This window comes from Mauremys reevesii, linkage group 11 (genome assembly GCF_016161935.1).
Source record: "Mauremys reevesii isolate NIE-2019 linkage group 11, ASM1616193v1, whole genome shotgun sequence".
Taxonomy (NCBI): domain Eukaryota; kingdom Metazoa; phylum Chordata; order Testudines; family Geoemydidae; genus Mauremys; species Mauremys reevesii.
The window spans coordinates 55,295,173-55,310,563 of record NC_052633.1 but is presented as its reverse complement, the minus strand read 5'-3'; the positions used below and the strand labels follow the sequence as shown (position 1 = coordinate 55,310,563).

The 15,391-nt window shown below is 40.3% G+C and overlaps 1 protein-coding gene and 1 long non-coding RNA gene across 12 annotated transcripts in view; one reads left to right on the top strand and one right to left on the bottom strand.

The window, feature by feature from the left end:
- The window catches only part of ARHGAP15 (Rho GTPase activating protein 15), a 464,338-nt gene that overhangs the window by 259,267 nt on the left and 189,680 nt on the right, over positions 1 to 15,391 (top strand). The gene's annotated exons all lie outside the window — the stretch shown is intronic.
- LOC120375069 overlaps positions 13,063 to 15,391 on the bottom strand; it is a 48,509-nt gene continuing 46,180 nt past the window's right edge. For both annotated transcript variants that reach the window (XR_005586420.1, XR_005586422.1), the window contains one exon: positions 13,063 to 13,351. This is a non-coding gene — a long non-coding RNA (uncharacterized LOC120375069). The remainder of the gene's footprint in view (positions 13,352 to 15,391) is intronic.

The following is a 15,391-nucleotide window of genomic DNA, read 5'->3' as shown; positions in this document are numbered from 1 at the left end:
CTGTAGATTGTATTGCTTAAAAATATGTATCTGGATTTTTTTTTTGCCCCATGAGATTAAGTAATTATGTGGAATTAGAAAAATCATAGTATTCACTTACTTATTAGCAGTCCAAGCACAAACTGTATTGTCAGTTTTCTGCCTTTGGCTTTCTGTGCCCTTAATGTTCACACAAGTATCGTCGCCAGAATTATTGGCAGCTAGAGCCAAAATTGCTTTAAAAAGGCATGAGAACTGATAATGACACATTGTTAGCAGTTAACAGGTGGTCGTTTCATTGTCCAGTTTGACTGCAGAGCACAGAGAAGATATGTGCAGTATCTGCAATAAGTGCACTTATAAAGTTATTACAAAATTTAAACAATCATCTTTCTGTTACTTCCATTTTATTGATGACTGTCAGCAAAGCCAAATATTTTTTAAAAAAGGGATTTTTAAAGTATGTTTATTTCTCAGCCCGACAGAAACCAAGAAAGTAAAAGCTTAGGCAGACTTTTTGTGGGGAAGAAAGGCAACTGATGTGAGTTAAAGAGCTACTGACACCTCCTGGAAAACTTTAATTCCGATTCAGAGACAGTTTATATTAATCTGTAATTTTTTCTTTACATTTTAAATGTAATGCTGGTAAAAGAGTGTCAAAGGTCTGGCACAAGATATTGAAAGTTTCTGCTTATTGATTGAGCAAGTATCATGGAGACAACAACTATCCCAGGTTTCAGCCCAAACTGTCCCACAGTTCAGACCTGAGGAGACCTGTAGGTGATGAGGAGTGAGAGTTAGGTTTCTATGCTCATGTAATCCTTAGTGCCTCTGCGGAGATTCCCAGAAATGATGGCAATTAGTACCACTAGTGATTCTGGTTTTTGAGACAATTTGGAAAACCAGCAAACTCAGTTTACACAGGCCCCAGAACATCGGTCAGCTCAATTATACAGACTTTCAGTTACCACTGACCTGGTCCGGATTTAAATCCAATGACATAGTATCTACTTTCCTTCTTAAATTGATAGTTTGCCAAGTTTCCCTGTTTTGGTATGGTGGTATTGATTAGGATGACTAGATGTCCCGTTTTTAAAGGGACAGTCCCATATTTAGGCCCTCCTGCTGGTGTCCTGACTTTTTCTTAAAAATGGGCAGATTGTCCCTATTTTCTGTCTCTTCCTCCCCCCCCACACACACACACATCAGGACTGGCTGGTCCTGCTGCTGGCTGGATCCCTGCTTGCCAGCCGCCTGCCCACCAGCAGCGAGGGGGGGTGTGCAGTGGCTGCCGATGGGGGTGGGTGTGCAAGGCTGGTGGCAGGGCGAAGATGCAGTGTGCGGGTCTGGCCACTCCCCCTGCTGCTCTACCAGTGCAGCCCCTGCTGCGTGCCAGCTCTCAGCCAGCAGCCAAGCCCCCGTCCCATTTCTAGCCAGCGCTGGCTGTAAGCTGTGGTGGCTGGTGAGTGTGGACAGGTGCCAGGCAGTGCCCGGTTATGTGTCGCCTCTGCTGCCCACCCATTGGCCCTTTATGTGCTCCTCCTCTCACTGTCCTCTCCCTGCTTTGCCCCTTCACCTCCCCAGCTCCACTGCTCCTCCCCTTGGTGGGGCATGTCCCACGCCCAGCGCTGTGCGGAGAACCAGCCCCTGATCGGAACGCTCAGCACCCTGGGAAAGCCCAAGACCCTCTGGCCCGGGGCACTGGCCAGGAGGATCTGAGCCCTGCATGTGTCCAAGCTGCACACAGCGCAGGCATGTGGAAGACTCTCCGCCCCTCAGCTAAGCTCTGGAGTGGTGGTGGTTGGGGAAGCAATTTCCAGCCTGTTCATGCCCTGAATCTTCAGGATCCACAGCAGCCCCCAGGGTGGGGCTTAGCACCCTCTTTACCCAACCCTGGCTCCTAACCCTGGGAGCATGGGGCTTCTCCGTCCCCTAGGCACCCTCCCCTGCTGAGCCACCTTTCTGGCTGGTTTGCTAAAGCCCTTGCAGTCAGGTTCCCTGGGCCCTGGTGCACAATGCATCCTTAGGGCTTAACCCCTTCCTGCCTGCACTGTAGCTGAGGGACAGGAGGTGGGTGAGTTATGTCAGTGGCCAGCAGCAATCTGGAGGCGTTAGCTGCCTTTCGACTCTGTGGGGGCAGGAAGGGACAAGCTGCTTCCAGCCACATGGGGGGGGGGTAGGGAGTGGGAGGGTAGAGAAGTGATGAGTTCTACAAAGAAATCTGGAGAGTAAGGGCATGAGATCCTGTGCCCCACCCCTCCATGTGTTGCCTTGGGAAGACGCGGTGCCAGGTACCAGGAGAGGCTGGTCTGTCAGGCATGGAGGGCGGAGAGCACCGGACGGGGAGGGTCAGGTTGGTCAGTCACTCTCCCTATGTGAGAGAGGTGTACGGGAGTGTGTGGGGGGGAGGAATGGGGGGTAGAGTTGTGTGTCACTTTTCCACATGTGAACCCTAAAGCCTCAAAGATAAGAAGATAAATAAAAAGAATCCAGCTACACAGTATTTCTTTTTAACATGGGCTCAGTCAACTTGATTTTAATTTGAATGGTTGTACTGCATAGTTCTGCTTGATTGCTGTTGAACCTGCTTGAATACGAGTAATTTTACCAGGGGTGTCCCATATTCAGCATAGGGAAATATGGTCACCCTAGTATTCATAAACATTATCATTACAATCTAAGACCTCAGTCCTGCCCTCAGATATGCAGGAGTCCATTACCTTGGATTTTACAAGAGTAGCCACTGCACAGCTTTAATTTATACAGCTACTACTTATGCAGTAGGGTAGCCTCTTGCCCTGTGTCAATGGTAATAGGAGTGCTCAGCCCATTTGGAACACTTTTTGCATTAAAGCAGAATCCTGCACTCTGGGAGCCTGTACCTTTAGTGCAAGAAATTTGGCTAGCAACACCAGATCTCTTTAGTCAATGGCCCAGGTACAAACCCAGCCAGATATTTTTTAAATTAGTGGGAATATTTCATAATCTGTACATGATCATTCAGACCTTAGCCTTTTTCCTGAGACTGCCAACAGTTGTGCTAATTAGTGCCAGCTATAATGGTACTTTCTGTGGTGTAGACACCTGTTCACTAGGAAATGGCCTGTGATCAGCAGGTTCATTTTACACTGGCACTGAACATCCGTTTTATGGTAACCATTTAAATTCACCACTAATCTGGGTTGGATTTAAACTGCTGATGCTTTAGATATCCCTATAGATAGATCTATAACTCATTACTATTCTCCTAAATAATCAAGTTCTCTAGAAAGTAGACTTTGTTTTGTGTGCTGTCAATTATAAATACTAACTTTTTGTCCACAGCCAATAAAAATCTAACTTTTTGCTCTGTAATAGGTTTAACATTTTTTGTGTTGCATATGGAGGTGGTGATTTTTGCATTTTGATCTTTATCTCATGCTTTTTTTTTCACTCATTAGTGACCTCTTGTGAATGAGACAGGGCTGGAGTAGCTAGAAGCTTCTCTATTGATTGTAGGCTGGAATCCATTTTTTTTCCCTTTTCCAAATGGAAACAAACGGCTTCTCAGTAGGAAGAGTGCCCTTTGGCTACTATATCAATCTGAGGGCTGCTCTTGTCAAAATGCACAGTCACAAGCTTGATAATGCAGTACATTCCAAAAGCACTATATTTCCAACCTGTTCTCCATCATTTCCTTATGGCGTCACATTTACTCAGTTCATCACATACTTATTAATATTTTACATTTCCTTGAAAGTGATGGAATTCTATTTTTATTACAAAAGCAACAAGAATAAATACTAATTGTTGTCAGTTATTTCCTTATGCAGCGGGAACAGTAATCTGTTACTCGGTTTTAGGTTGCCAAGGCAAAATCATTAAATATTTTCGAAATTAAAAAAAACAACCCTGTGATATTAGAAAAACCCAATTTGATCTCCTTGTTTGCTGTGTACTGTATAAGAGCTAGAACTGACTTAACTGACTGCATTATTTTTATTGTTTCTACTTGTAATTTTCCCTTATCTTTAAAAATGTCCTTTTTCTGTAAAGTATCCTGTACCTTTCTTAAAATCTAGGAGTTACTCATGCAATCACTCTGGATATTTTACATTTTCCTCTATATATAGGTGTTATATTTGGAAGCCAGTCCCACTTATAAAGGCATACAAGTTCCAAATGAGATGTAAAAATGAAAGTCCAGAATATTGCCGGTGCATTATTAGTAGTATTGTTATGTATTATTACTGTCATGCAAATGTGTAGGGCCATTAATCATCTGCTCCTGTGCAGGCCATAGTGGATGGATTTGCAGCAATGGGGTACTCGAATTGCAGTGGGGCAATAAACAGTAGTCATATCCATATTTTGGTACCAGCCCACTTTGCCATTGGCAATATTGAAATGCCAATAATGATTCTGGGGGATGTAGGCTACTCCATGCTCCCCTGGCTCATGAAGCTATACACTGGCCTTTTTGACATCTTCAGGAAAAGATTCATCTATCAGCTCAGAAAGTGCAGAATGATTGCTGAATGTGCCTTTGGCAGATTGAAGTGTTTACTCACTAAATTGGATCTCAGTGAGGAACATATCGGTGTTTGTAGCTGCCTGTTGTGTCCTGTATAGTATGTGTGAGACAAAGGGAGAAAAGCAGTTGCCAGGGTACAGGGCAGAGGGGGAGTAACTATCTGCTGATTTTGAGCAGCCAGACACAAGGACTATTATAAGAGCCCAATATGGAGCTCTTATAAGTGGTTGAGGGACACTTTGAAAGAACACTTTAACAGTCATCCATCCAGTAGTGTTCTGTTCTGGAATGTTCTCTGGGCCTGCAGCTTTGGATGCTGCTAGGAATTGTTGCTGTTCATTTATAAATAAGTCTGGATGTTTTCCTGAACCTATGTGCTTGGTGTACATTTACAAGTATTGTTTGCTTTGACTACTGCTATGCAGTCTACAGTATTTATCGAGAACTAATACGTTTGATTCTCCAAAACGAGAAATTTATTGAGCAGAAAAAAAATGCAGAAATTCAATGTGCAAAAACTTCACAGACAATGTTACACAAATTTTTAACATAACTTAATGGGGGTAATTTAAAAGTAGAAGGATGTAAATATTTCTATCTATTTGAATGTAGTCCTTTGTGGGTACATCTATACCCACCGTCATTCTCACAGGTCAGTGTATGTGAAGCTGTGGTTCTCCTTGCAGAGTGTTAGGGGTAATGATACACTCTGTGATGCACCCTGTGATGTCGTGGGGTTTGAGAGAAGCTATCATGGAGTTCTCCAAGGTCTGCAGTATTTTAGGTGGCAGCAGGGCCGGGGGGAACCATGTGGAACAGTTTGTTTATATTCATAGGGATGCCCCTTTTATCCTTCTGAGATATAGTGACAAAATATTTGTTGCCTGAGAAGACCCATTTTGTCCTGGTTCATTTCCTGCTCATTGTCCTGCTGGGAGTCCTGGGCCTTTTTCCTGTCCTCTGTCTTTCTCCATGATGTCGGTCATATTGGCTTGCAGGATCTTGCTGAACTTATCCTCCCTAGTCCACTTCTTTTCCCTCCTCCTCTGGGTCATCAATTCTGCATCCGTGGAGGAGGCACCCTTCAAAGGACACCATGCCAAAAACTGATGATAAAGACAGGCAGATGTATCATTGGTTTACAGAAACAAGGCGAGAGAAAGATACGTTTCAAAACGCTCTTCTCTTATTCTCCTAAATATTTTTAATAAGAAATACTTATTGGCACTTCAACTTGGGAGTGCCTCAGTCAAGCATCACTCTCCAGTCCCAGCCATGGTAAATATCACACATCAGGGACAGAGGGGAAGAATTTTTTTGTTGATTGGAGTGATACAATTTCAATCCCTATTCCATCAGTATGAGTACAGGGCAGTGACACTGAATATTGACACTATTTTCCATAGGTAGTGGTGATATTAGCTGATATCTTGCTCATGAGGGTCATAAAGGCACAGTGAGCACAACTACTACTTATGTCCCGTCCGGGCCTGTATACCACTATGCTGTTTACTGTAATGGTGCCAGCCAAATTCATCACCGAGTGGTGTGGGAAAGTGTCCTACCAGAGAAGAAGAAATGAGGCAGCCATCTCTGGAAACCTTCAGGAGAGAATTGCAAAGTATCTCCATGAACGTTTTGTCACTATATCTCAGAAGGATAAAAGGGGCATCCCTATGAATATAAACAAACTGTTCCACATGGTTCCCCCCGGCCCTGCTGCCACCTAACCCAATGGCTCTACTTCTGTTGGTTGTACCTCTAACTCTTCTGGTATGAGGAAAACAATAAAAAGTCAATACTTTGTTTTGTTAGCTTGGCAATGGGCCTTGCACCATCTTCACATTTAAGAATTATAAGGAAAAATTTATGCACACACTTAACCAGAGTCCCTTCCCCTTCATCATCTCATCGGTGCTCTGCTGGTGGGAATGGCTAGACTGTGGTGGAGTGTCAAATAGGTCTTGGCTCATGACATGGCTGGAGTCCCCTGCCAAGTCTCCTCTCTTGTCCTTGTCCTCATCTTCCTCTTTACTATTCATAACAGAGGTCTTTTCCCTCAGGCTTCACCAAGGTATCCACAGTGGTCTGCAGAGTTCTTTTGCAGTCTCCACCAACTATCGCATGCAGTGCTTGTAAAAGTGCTAGTTCACACACAAAAGTTCACACATCACTGCTGTTAATCTCTGTCTTACCCCTTTGCCTGCAGCCCTCATGCAATCTGCTCATACATGTCCACATGTCTGTGGTTAGTCCGCAGCTGTGTTTGCACAACTTATTCTCCACACAGGCCCAGGAAATCCAATATCTCCTGTTTACTCCAAGCAGGAGCACGTCTAGTGCATGGAGCTGGCATGGGTGGTTGGGCAGTTGCACAGAATAAGGGAGAGTTGCTAGGTGTGTTTGCAAGGTGGGCAACCAGGAAAAGGCATTTCAAAAACACGTTTGGCAGGGGAGATTAAAGAGGTGCATGGTTTCTGGTCTCTGTGAAGCCAGAGCAGTGACGTTTAACAGTCAGACATCACTGATTACTGACCTCTGACCAGATTTGATTGTGGTCTGAGGATCTGTACTTTGCTGATGAGGCTGCTGCAAATTGGGTTGGTAAGCTCCATATCTGTTAAGAAGAAATGGAATTTAAAATAGTGGCAAGTGCAGTCACTATTTCAGGGAATGGGGCATTATGGGACAACTGTTGGAGGACTCTCGGAGTCGACACAAGTCATACAGTGTCTACACTCACTGCGTCAACCTCAGTAGGTCAACCATGGTTCTACTCCATTTTGGGGAGGTGGTTTTACTGTGGTGTTGTCTAAAAGCAATAGATGTTCCTTGAATGAATGTTCTGCTGCTTTTTAATATGTCATTTTATTATTGTTATTATTGCATCGGGTCATTTATTGCATAATGATTTGTATTTACTTTTCTAAATCCTTCCAGAATTTATTATTTGGGTTTAATAGCATATTTTTAAATTGGGCATAACCAATTTCCATGTAAAAGTTTGGCAGAGAATTGCTGCATGTTCACTTAATTCATTTTTATTGAACCAAGTCCAGATTTTAAGTCAGGAAGAAGTTAGATATTAATCACATTTGAACAGGATCATTAAATTTTCCTTTACCTACTAGAACAGCAGGGTCATTATAGAACCATGAAAAGTTAGCTCACTTATTAATCTTTACAATTACATAAAAGTGATCATTTTCATAGTACTTAAGAGTAGCTATTGCCCATTATTTGAAGAGTATGTGGGTATATTACAATATAATATAATATAATATATTATTATAGATGTGACCTGTGACTCATTGGTCTATTCACTGACACACAACTCACTGTGAAGTTATTTGTTTGAGCTTGGATAATCTTTAATTGTTTCATGCTCCTCATGCTCATTTGTGGGGCATACCAGTGAATAGCAAGATAGTGAGGTATTAATTACCTCATTATTACTTAATTATAATTATTGCATACTTAATTTTTATGGAGAATTATAGCATAAAGGAAGGCATATTATACTGCCCACTACTTGAATGACAGTGATAGCTAATGTAAGTTAAAGAAAAATCAATCAGAAATCTTCACTATAGATTATTATCTGTTTTTTTTTCCTTCCTTCTCCTGCAACCACTTCTCATATTTGACTTTGAAACCCAACAGTTTAAACTGGGTTCTTGTTTCAGTGGACTAATCCCCTTTCATAAATCATGTTCAAGTGCTGAAATAATTTGCACATCATTTAAAGTGTATTTGCTTTGAAACATTCACCTCAAGCCCTTTTGTATATCCTTTCTCTCTAAAGATTTGTAGTATTTGTTTTGTTCTCTGAGGTATAAAAGACCTGGGTAAACTTTATTCCTGTTGTTTCAAGATTAGTGAAATAAAATACATATTTATTCAACTGGGACTGAAAGAAGCTTTAGTAAAGACGATCATACATATGACCCTTGGGAATGTTATAATATAAAATGTCTGTCTTCAAATCTCTTTAGATTTGTTCAAAACAGTATCGAAAGACTTAAGTTAAAAAAAAAACAGCCACACATGCATTTTTTACAAACATTTCTTCTTTGTTGCAAAGAAGAGAGCTGCCATATATTTTTGTTAACAAAATAAATTCCTATTGATAGAGATACAAAACTCATACAAGGGCAAGAAGCTATCAGGCATTGAACAAATAGTCTGACATTGCATCCACTGAACTAAAATATGCACTGTAATGATATTGTTTTTATAGGATGCTACATTTTGAAAAACCTATAGAGCTAATTTAGTATAGTATAACTATATAATGTCTCCGGGAGAACCATGAAGAAATTATGAACAACATTTCAGAAATGTAAGTATTAGTAGAGGCAATTATCTTCTAAGACTTTCTGTATTCTCAATGGAAGATTAACTTATTTGTAGCTGGATAAAAATATTTGCTTCTACTATACTGCTTTCAAACCCCATTATCAAACATTGGTTGCTCCAACTTAGTGCAGTCTTTGCATGCCTCACAAAGTGAACTTTGATGCATTTTCTAAGGTGGACCTTGATTTCTTTTTGCATACTATGGTGGATCATAATATTTTGTGGTACCTTCCAGAAACATTTCATCCCTCTCAGCCATACATCACCATTTGCATCATTTTCTATTTCCATTCCCCACAATGAAAGAACATATTTTCATTCTTTTACTGGTAGGTGCTAAAATGAGCCATGAATTTTCACTACTATAAGAGATCTCTTCCACTGCTGAAACTTTGTCTTCCCCACCCATTCAGCCACAACTGAGAACTGGAATGAAAGGATGTGACTTACTGAACTTTGTGAAAAGGCACCAGTAACGGTAGTCTGTCACCACTTCTGTTTGCAGTAATTCTGAAATCTCTTGTAATGATTATTAAAATGACTATCCCAATGGCAATGCCAGCAAAACTGATTCTCAGATGGCATTGTATTCAGAGATTTCTCTGCTATTTAAAACTAATCCAAATGCAATCCTCCTGATATTTTGGAAGGAATGTAATAGAAATAAGAAGGTTTTTAGGTTATAAAGGTCTAAATTAAACTAAATCAGGGAGACTGTAACTCAGGCTCATTACTGTCTCTTGGATTGGGTGTATTAACACTTTAAAAATGAATGTGCGTCCCAGGATCTCCTATTTGTTCCACTAGCTGCCTGCTGACATGCTAGATAAACAGTTTAAGGACAAGCATATTAGAGAAGCATGTACAGTTGGAGCACTTAAAAACGTACACCAGTCTGAAATACTCTACCAGTCCCAGGAATGTCCCCTATCTTTAAATTGGGAATTCTATTAGAACCAGTGCAGTCTTTCAAACTGTAAGACTGTATATAATTGTGATTTGTGTAGGTAAAAACTTCAGGGAAAAGCCTTCCTGACAGGAAGATCAAAGGATGGAGAAAGTCAGGTGCTTAATTAAGACCAGACTATGACAGGCCCTTATGTGGATATGCCGAGGGAGGGCATCAAGAGCTTCGCCCCGTGCATGGCTTTCACAAGGACCTCTCAGAATCACATTCTCTGCACCTGTGAAGACAGCCTGACCTGATCCCTCCATGTGCAGCTGCAGGACCAGTGGAGAGTTGGAGCTATAGCTCAACACTCCACTTAACAAAGCCACAGACAAGAGAGTTCCTATGGTGCAGCTTGTACAATCTGCCTGTGCACCGGTGGGATTGTCTCTCCCTGAGCTCCCCAAGGACAAAGTAGCCCTGGTTCCTCCTGCTTGGGCAAGGTGCTAAATTCCACAATTTGGCCGTTACTGTGTTCCAGGTTCCCAGTAAATGTGAAATTCAAGGGTTCAGTGAGTTGGCTTTGAATAATGTTTTTTAAAAGATCATTGTAAATTGTGAACAATTTATATTCCATTATAAACACAAGGGGTGATATCCTGGCTCCATTGACATCAATGGGAGTTTGGCCATTGTCTTCACTGAGGCCAGGATTTCACGCAAGTTGTACTCAACTCTATTATTGTTATTGAAAAGCTGAGCAGGGACAAAAATAAAACACAGTAGCCTTTTATGCATTCTGGGTCCTTTGCATCATTCAAGTGATGCAGTGCATCCCTAAATCTATCTTGACTGGCCAGTTAAGCTGGGTTTATATCTCTTTGCATTACTGAAGTTGAAGCTCACTGGTAAATCTGGCCCATGGCTCATTGGAAGCCCAGCTACTCCAAAAATAAGTGCAAACTTTGCCATTATTCCAATCTACCATATTAAAATAAGTTTCCATCTTCTATTAAAATTAGTGGATGAACAATTAAATATTAAGATTTTAATTACATGCCATTTAAATGACATGAACATGCAAGATTCTTAGAAGTTGTGCAACATGGTGTCCAATAACATTTACCATAAGTAAATATCAAAACAGTTTATAATTCTCATGTGTGCTGATGGACTATGCACTCACACAATCATTGGTAGGGAAAAAAGGCTTAAGAATAATCATGGGTAACTAATGAAGATGTCTTGTCCACCCCACAGAAGCAGTTTAAAAAGCAAATAGATATGGATCTCTGCTAAGTAAGTCTGTTTACATAACATAATTGCCGTCTACTGAAAGAAGATTAAGCTATAGTAACAGGAGTCAGACACAGTGATGCCTTAGGAACGTGGGGAGAAGATAACCAAAGACTGTGGCATTGGGGACTTTTCCATTTACTTCTATATTAACCAAAATTAAAGCAGGGTGCAAAATGGATAGAGAAATGTACTGAAAAAAATACATGGTCTTGAGAGGTCCTTCATTTTGATTGGTAAATGCTGTGGTGCTCTCCAGGCACAACATCAAAGAGCAGGAGTTCTAATTTCCAGCTGAACACTTGTTATGAATATAGTAGTATGGCAAAAGTGACATCATTGACACATTTAAATCCTACAAACCAACTGAGAATCAGACAGAGAAATACTAATTCACCTTTTAGAAACTTTCACCTAAGCAATTTGAGATTTTTGAGGAGGCGGTAATTAGATTTCTGGATTCAGTCCCTGGGAAAATGAAGCTGAGAATCAATAAAATGGTCAGATTTGAGGGGAAAGGAGGGAAATGAGTGGGCAAGCTTAAGGAGCAAAGAGTTGAGAGGGAAGGGAAGGCAAATCAGATGAAGGGATGCAGAAGCACATTTGGCTTGCTGTATCATTTGTAAGACTTTTGCTTCCCTCTGGAGATTAGCATTAGATATTCCCACTGGAAGAAGTAGGATGCCAGACTAGATGCATCAACGGTCTCATCTGGTATGACATTTTTTTCTGAGTCATTTAGGTATGGCAAAATGTAGAGTAGGAAAGGGAGCTATTATTGAAGTGCTTTCTGTCATTAATGGGAAGGACAGGATACCCAAATGAAAAATGTTCTTTGACACTAACCTTTTCTCCCTCCTGGTTATTAGTACCGAAAACTTGGTTAGAAAGCAAGAAGTGTATTTTTCTGAAGGAATTATTCAATGTTGAAAGAATCAGGGATACATAGTTTGTCCCCACCCAAGTTTTAGGTTATTCATAGAAATAAAGCTATCATATTCTGAGAAGAAATAGTCACAATATCTTTGAAACACTCAGATAATAGTACCATGAATTTGGACAGTAAGACTTCAGAAGCTAAAGGACTCTGATTTCTGCTTACTTATTCATTGTAAGCTTGGAAGGTTTCAGATATCAAGCACATATTGAGTTTTATTGCTTGATAGCCTAATTGCATTTGTATTATCTTTCTCCTTAATAATATTTTCTTTCTCTGTGTTGGATTTCATCCAAGTATTGTACTTCCATGAAGTAGTTTTCTGTAAAATGTTTTGCTTAAACTTTGATGCTTAACACGCGAATGTTGTCATAAGGTGCTGTTTCCTGATAATAGAATTTCCTTTCTACAGTACTTTGCTTACATATATTGGAGCTCTTGAAATAAGGCTTTTTGTGCACAAGATAAGCTTTAGATAAGCATCTCCAGTTTTGGGTGCTTATCTGAACCATATCCAAACTCTAAAGTTCGTCCTTCATTAGTTGTTTTGCTTCTCACTTTAAAGGTTCAGTTATGCCATTAAGTATGTTTTATATAGGTTAAATCCTGCTTCAGTTTATCAGCTGAAGCATTGATTTTAAAGCTAAAGCCATTCTCCTTTAGGCCAGGACTACAGTTGGGATTTGCTCCAGGTTTAGGCTGTAATTGGTCGAATGTTTGTACATTCAACTGTATTTTAATCAATACAACATATATAACTTGGATCAGAAAAGTAAAGTGAAGCTCACAGTCTACGACCTCTGCAGAGGTCTGTAGCTCTGTAGCTTACAGTCTACGACCTCTGCAATCTGTGAAACTGAATGTTGGAGACTATTACAAGAGCTTTGGTTAAGGAAAGAAGTAAAATTACTTCTTTAGCATATGAATTTTTTCTCTTTAAAAGAACCTTTGTTCAATTACATGCAGTAATGATTTACTTGGGGTAGAGAGAACTCGATAAAATAGAAAGGACACAAATTTAATAATAATGTTTATACAGAAAATGGAGCTCAGCTCTTTGACTAGCTATTCCTTGACTACCTTCGAGACAATGGTTGTGGGTCCCTTCTTCACAGGAATTTCCATTTGCCTTGTTATACAAACCCTGCTGCTGACTTCTTATTTAAAAAACAAACACACATCCTTTGGCATTTGCTGTTTCCTGGTATGCTAACATTCCTTGGTATTCAAATAATAATTTTAATATGAATAATACCGTGTGTCTTTAGCTGTTCATTGGAAGGAAACATTATCATCTTGTTGGTTCTTATAACATATGTCGTATAGGTCAAATCCAGTCCTTCACTGTATGGATTGCACTAAGAAGATCATTCTGGGTCTAGAAAAAAAATAAGATTATACACATGGTGATACAACTGGGTGAATAATGGGAAGAATAATGCTATTGATATTCCATCACATTTCTAAATGCATTTAATTCATCCCTTTTGTGTTCACTTTGAGCACTGGAGCACAATTGACAAAAATATCAGTGGAGAATGATTTTCATGTGATAATATTCCTTTTGAATGGCCCGAGTTCAGTGGGGTACTTAATCACATGCCTACCTTCCAAACCCGAGGAAGAGCTCTGTGTAAACTCAAAAGCTTGTCTCTCTCACCAACAGAATTGGTCAAGTTAAAGATATCACCTCACCCACCTTCTTTCTCTAATACCCGGGGACCAACACAGTTGCAACAACACTGCATGTATCTTTAAGTATCCCATTGAAGTCATGTATGGTAGCTAGATAGATACAAGGAGTACCAAGTCTTTCCTGGCCTCTGCAAGTGGTTAGTTTGTGCCCCAAAGCATGAGATCCACTTACCTTTAATTATAAATGGTAACTTACAGTAAATTACAGATCAGATCCTACAACTGAAAATGCATGCAAGGATTGCAGCATCCATTTGTCACAATTCAGGGCTACTGCACCTGTATTGCCCTTCCGTGGTTCAGCCAGGTCACCCACTTTAGGCTTCCAGTTCCACAGTCATCACCTCTATTGTGAAGAGATGCACACCTCTCTCCATGCTTAGCTGGAGGCTCATAGTTCCTTGCCTGCACTGTGAGTTTCCCAGCAAGCCAGACTGCTTAGACAGGTCAGTGTCTGTACTTTGCTTTCTCTGCAGAGGCTATGAACAGTTGTAATTGCCCATTTATAACCTCTTTCTAGGTGTGCACATTTATTCATCACATGAAAGCATTAGAGAAAACATTTTAAAAAGAATAAGGGAAAATGCATACATGCCAATAAGCTTATCAGAGACCATTCCAACTCCAACAAGAACCCTGATAGGTGATCAGTCGTTCAATCACACAGAGTTTTTTCTGTGGTCACAAGTTCATCACTGCTTTAGCTCAGGACAAGAATCTTCATTCTTGACTTTATACAGCATGGACCTCTGATTTTTGTCCTCAGGTAACAGGCTAACAGCAGACAATGGTTCTCTTCCCAGTATATAGCTTTGAAAGGTGAGAATTTGCATTCCCCACCCCCCAGGTATTCCCTAGAAAACCCACTTAACTTTTGTTTGTCCCAAAAGTTCCTCCTTGTCTGGCATAGAGTTTAAAATAGACATCTGAAGCTCATAACTTGCCAAAGTTTGTTTGGCTCATGTGTCCACCCCAGAGAAGTTACATGAGATCCCACAATTACACATAAACTTTGTGTTTAATACACTGGACTCCAAAGATACTTAAACTTAATATAATATGTGCGGGTTTTTTTCAAGGATATTGCAGGAAATTGCCCTGTCAGACCATGCACAGCCCCGTTAAAGTCAGTGGGACTCTGTGTGATCACAGCAGTCCATCTGTGTATTGCCATTGAATATGGACCCAGGTAACTTATCAGACCATTCAACTGAGCAGTTTAATTTAAATTATGAATATTCACAATCAATCCATAGAGCAAAAAATTGAAAAGGTATCTATTAAGTGAATTCATACAACGGCTGCATCAATATCTGCTGACACCCATTCTACAAACAGGGAAAAAAACAGGCTAAATTCTTTCAATACATTTTTTGTTGTGAATTATCTTCTCAACTCTGTGATAATGTTAGCCAGTTCCTGGTTCTCTTCTCTGCTCTTTTTTGGGGGAGGCATGTCCATGCTTGTTACTTCTTGAGAATTCTACATAAAAAAAATTCTTATTCAAATCATGTTCACATTCTATACTTAAGATATTCATAGATTATAAGGGCAGAGGGGATCATTGTGATCATCTAGTCTCATCTCCTGTATAACACAAGTGATGGATCTTCCCTGTATTAATTTCTCTAGGAACTAGAGCATATCTTTTAGAAAAAAATTCCAATCTTGATTTAAAAATTGCTGGTGATGCTTTTGCTACCATGGTTTATTACCCTCACTG